The sequence below is a fragment of the Papilio xuthus genome, unplaced genomic scaffold (assembly GCF_000836235.2).
Source record: "Papilio xuthus unplaced genomic scaffold, Pxut_1.1 DF825928.1, whole genome shotgun sequence".
Lineage (NCBI taxonomy): Eukaryota > Metazoa > Arthropoda > Insecta > Lepidoptera > Papilionidae > Papilio > Papilio xuthus.
This window is the reverse complement of record NW_013532721.1, coordinates 5,953,734-5,959,682: the sequence shown is the minus strand read 5'-3', so window position 1 is coordinate 5,959,682 and position 5,949 is coordinate 5,953,734.

The window sequence follows — 5,949 nt, the reverse complement described above, 5'->3', positions numbered from 1 at the left end:
CCATAAAAGAAAACGCGGCAGTGAAATCATTTTGATTTGTCAATTTATTTCAAAATAGATGGGAGATTGGTTACGTTGCTTGCTATTGTAACTGACATAACTATCATCGGTAACATCAAGCATCTTATGAGATTTAGCTCCTCAAATAAACTTACATCTTATTAATATTATAAATGTGAATGTTTAGATGGAGGGAATGTTAGAAAAACTCCAGGAGAAAAACTCCAGCAGCATGGATCTCGCTGAAATTTGATATTGATGTAGAACATAGTTTGGAGAAACACATAGGCTAATTATTAAGGTTTTTTTTAATTCCGAGCGAACAAATTCGCGGGCGACAGCCAGTACTATTATAAGGCTAATTTTCATGCCATAGTTTTTGTATTATACTGATTGTTTAGAAGATATAAATCATATGGTGTCGACTGCAACTCACGAACTCGATAATTAAAAACCCAAACAAAAGAATTAAATGGTAATAAATCCTACTACACAATTTCCAAGGTTGTTTGCTCATCGTTTGAATGCCATGCTCGCTCGCCTATGACTGACCTCGACGGTAAACACTCGGATGGATGAAAAAATGACACAAACGAGTGTAATTTCCTGCGATTGAATATGCTTATTTTACAATTTACATTAACACCTTTGGACAAAAAACTTGTACGAGACAATTAAAAGATACTACTAATTATATCTCATATTTATTCACTGGCAACAAAAAAAATCTTCTTATGATTAATTATATAAGCTTTTACTAATACAGGTCCTTGATTAGAATATAATTTGTTAAAATATGAATAGGTGCTAACATAAAAATACCTTTTTTCCAACATTACCTGGAGCTATTTAATCAGAATATTCTTAATAAATAAGAGTGCAAAATAAATGTATTCATTAATTAATTATGAAATTCAAATCCCTTATTTTAAAGATGCTTAAGACGATACTACGCTTTCGACATATGCTTAAATTTATAGTTGCGTGTAAATCATTACATAAGGGAAAATATCGTGGCTTCCTTTATATGTTCAAAGTACTGGACAACTGCCGGCACAATTTGAATGTAACTTTCACCAATGTCCCTCCAGTTTGGATAAGATAAGCCATGGCTTTTGCCACATTGTAGAACATGGTAGCGAATTTTACTTCCCTTTCACATGAGAAATGGGTTACCAATCAATCTTGTTAAATGATTTTACAGTACAACAGTATTAAGCGAGCTCTAATTATTAATATGCAGTTCACTTATAAAATGGGATGCTTTATCTTTTCAATATCAGCAATAATTATTATAAAAAATAAATATATAAATATTTTTCTGTAATTTTAAAGTTATGTTTAAAAATAATTAAGCTGTGCAATTCGGTCAGCGATCTTTTGTCTTTTCTTATCCATATATGTTTATCATAATGGAGGTCTGTCCTTAATCTTCTTATCATGTTACTTACCGAGGTCCGACAGACTGTTGCGGTGATTTAACACTTTTAACTCTCAGTAGCTCACGAACAATCTTTAGACCTCATTATTTACGACCGTTGACTGTTGTGTGCCACTTAAGATGCTTAATGATGATTAATCTCATTTTAAAACCACTTGTGAATTGTCAGCAATATAAATATTTACTTTTCAGACAATTCAGTTAACATTATTCCAATCCAGCGATGGAATTTAGCGCTGGATTATGACTGTACAAATAAAAACTTACACTGGAATACACTGTGTTACGCGTTAGGTCGATACTTCTTACTAATATTATAATGAATGATGGATAGATCGATGGATGGATGTTTATGTATATGTGTAACTGAACGCTTTAAATTATCATAGATGTATAATATAGTCTGGAAGAACACTTAGGCTACTTATTAAGTTTTTTTAATTCCGCGCGAACGGAGTCGCGGGCGACAGTTAGTCTTTTAATAAATAAGAAGAGAAATCTATCAAGTATACAAAATTGAAAGTGAAAAATTTCAAAATGTTTATTTGTTGAATAAATATTTTTAAAGGTGTAAACTATTTACTACCTTTAATTAATTATAGTTGTTTTATGATTGATTAATTTGAACTATAGATTATTAAGTACAAAGGAACACATTAATTCTGATGCCTAATAGACCTTGTCAGTTTATTAATAAAAATTAAATGTGTCTCGCGTTTTATTATCAATAATGACGAGCTAAATGTCGCCAACGATGTTTCTTAGAGTCAAGTAGTCAAGGTTTTAGAATACATTTATTTTAAAGAAGCAAGAAGGTGCATAACATAATTTATTTAATAACATGTGATATGATCTAATCTTTTTTATTAAATGATAAAATATATGTGACTGTATCACTATTCAAACGGTCAGGGATAAAACTTATAGGGCAGGGGCTGCGAACCTTTATGTATCAACGTACCATTTTTCTAAAGAAATTTTAGCGTTCCTTTTTTTAACGAGGTCGTTGATATGCAACATGCAACATTTCGTAGTGTAGAAATCATTCGTGTTTGCTCCTGATAGACCCACTTCACTTTTACGTACATTACTCGTAGTGCGTAATGAATTTTGTGATAAGTGATATGCCCAAAATATTGTATTGCGAGCCAAAAATGGCACGCCATTGGTTCGACACCCCTGTTATACAGATACCTCACGGAATGGAGATTTCTTACTTTGTATTTTAGTATTTGTGTTTGAAAACAACAACTGCAGTGGAAGAATACCAAAAATATTATAGTTCTTACGTACAAAAAATAATTATTAAACGTCTCATTTCTATCACATTTAAACCAAGAGCTTTTCCCTTGATAATTAATTAAGTTTAAAAATATAATAAAATTGTTTACACTTTTGTTTTGCTGAATGAAGGCATACTGGCAACATAACATGCAGTTCAATAACATTGCGCTAAAAAGAAGTATAACACCCTTCAATTTAATTATTACTCACTTAAAGGTCAAGTTTCCGTAAACAGTGATATCTATTCCTCAAGAAACAAGATAATATCATGACACAATTCGTTTAAACAGCTTTCATAAAATACTTTTATTCAGGTTTCTTACAAAAAAACGGATTTAAATGATTACAAAGCCTTAAGCAGATTTAAAAAATCACCATCATTCGAAGGCTATTTACTAAGACTTATACTATCTTACTAATATTATAAATGCGAATGTTTAGATGGATGGATGTTTGTTTGAAGGTATCTCTGGAACGGCTCAATGGATCTCGCTGAAATTTGGCATAGATGTAGAACATACACTGAAAGACCACATAGGCTTATTATGTTTTTTTTTTAATTCGGCGCGTTCGGTATCGGGGGCTACAGATAGTAATATTATTAAGAGGGATTATTTTTATTTTGTGATTTACGCAAAGAAAATCATTACTCATAAATATTTTATGTGTGTCGATGGTTGTATGTTGCATTGGTAATTTTAAGAATTCACTTGCGACATAATTGATACATAGTAATAATAATTTTACATTTTGCAATCGATGTCATAAAGGTTCGAACATTTTGTGTAAACTTACCAATAATAAAGAATTTATATACACAAATGTTTTTGCGAAAACTATCCGATATTTTCTTACAATCAAAACTTGCGACACTCCGTTCCATATGCCTATTACATTTAAAATTTTTAAATTCTTTGAATCCATACGCGAATAAATATTTCAACCTGATATGAAGTATCTAAGATAAGGTTTCTCTACAAATAATATGGCACGTGAAAAATTTTAATAAGAGACCTTTGCCCGGTAAAATAACTAGCGAAATACTATTGCAGTAATATTTAATAACAGTTTTGGAATTATAATTCATATTGATTTATTTGCCAATCTTGTACTACGAAACGATGGTATTGTGAGAAAAAATACAGTTTATACGAGTTTCATGAGATGAGAACATAAAATAGATAAGTCAAGGTTTCACATCGCTTAATAAGGCAATCGAGAAAGACTATATTATCTTACTAATATTATAGATGCGAAAGTTTAGATGGATGGATGTTTGTTAGAATATATCTCCGAAATGGCTCAACAGATTATTATTTTTTCTTAATTCTAAGCAGGCGACAGCTAATAATCCACTAAACCAGACTAATAATTATTTTAAGTGTGTGTGAATCAAAGGATAAACCCATAATGTTTTTGCGTAAAAAGTATTTAGAGAAAGAATTCTTTTCGTTTTTTGAAATAAAAATAAGAAGACCCGAGAATATTTCTAGGAAAAAATCTAAAGATTTTTGTAACGTTTTTTTCTAGCCATACGTATTGTGCGTAGGCTTACAAAGGCTAAATATACGTTGCCCAGAAGAGTTAAACTGCTTTAGGCAGATTATTATGATGTATGTAGCGTTAATTGTATAGCATGCCGCCTACTTCCCTTAATACTATGGTATTACTATGTCAAACGTATTACTTCCTGAGATTGTAGGTTTGAACATTAATCAGGATTAAATTGGATCCTGAGGATTAAATTCAACGGAAAAATTTCGCACACGTGTTATATTTGCATTGCTGTTAATAAAAAAAAACATTATTTTTTAAATTTTTGTCTGTTTGTCTGTCCGCAAGACCACGTTTGTTCTGGGTAATATTCGTATTTGAAAGGGTAGCTAATGTACGCGGGCATATTATGTCTTTTTTTAATTTTTAAATATTGCGCGGTCGAAGTCGCGAGCGACCGCTAGTTTATAATATTAAAGTAAGATAACAATATAAACTTTCAGTGTACTGTACTAACAAAGTAGGTTTTAAGATTATAATTTATAGCTTAATCAGCTTTACTGATTTTGCAGAAAGAGAGAGTTTGAGAGTTTTTCATTAATTCACTTGACATTGGTGTTTGGTGATTTTGATATTCTTTCGCGTTTTATAAGGTTACTTAGTCCTTTTTATCTCAAAACCGTAAATCCATATTTGGAAAAATTACAAATACACATTACATTTAAAAAATGCAAATTCTGTGAATGATGTTATTTTTAACAAAATGGCGTCATGTATGTTTATTAAATATCAAGAGCGCTTACAATAATAAAACAGTGAAGTATTTACTTTGTGACAAAACCATTCGTAACTTTTGAGAGAGTCGTGAGATATTATACTGAATGGATATTGGACAAAGCAAATGATAAACTTTGATAAAATCATACTTATATTATAAATGCGAATGTTCGGATGGATGTCTGTTTGAAGGTATCTCCAGAACGGCTGAACGGATCTAGATGAAACAGAATATTGTCTGGAAGAACACATAGGCTACTCATTATGTTTTTTTAATCCCACGCGGACACAGTCGCGGGCGACAGCTAGTATTAAGTTTCAATTGTTGAAATAGGATCAATCGTCTACGATTTCTAATATGGGTCACCATGGTTGATTTGGGATTCATCCATCTAAAGATAACAAAGGAACAAGGAAAATAATACTTTTTGTAAATTAAATAGTTAGTCAATTTGTATTGGTCATCCGAAGTTTACTGTAGTTGTTAATGCAACTTATTTTACTTACTAATGTTTGTACTTCATTGTAACGGGCAAACTCAAACTTGTTAGCACTTCAATGAAATGTATTCGTCCATATTTATGGCTATATTCGTTAATGTTAAAGGAATATAAAAAAAATCGTGCCTACTAATATTTGAGTCTAAAATCATTGTGCTTCAAAAGTTAAGTAATTACTGGATTGTTAGTTTAAGTCAAGTTAACGATCATTAAAATTGGGCAACAAATGGTAAGGACAACATAGATTGTACTGTAATTATATTATTATTACGAGCGCTATTTTCGTCTAAACGAAATTAATTTGACCCGCAATAAAACAAGTGCACAAATTATTAACCAGTGCGGTTTTAGATTTAACAAATGTTCAATGCATTTTGGTACACCATTTACAAATTTTTTTATTACGTTTTCTTCTCAAAATTCCTACATAATAGAGTTTGCTCATCATGATCA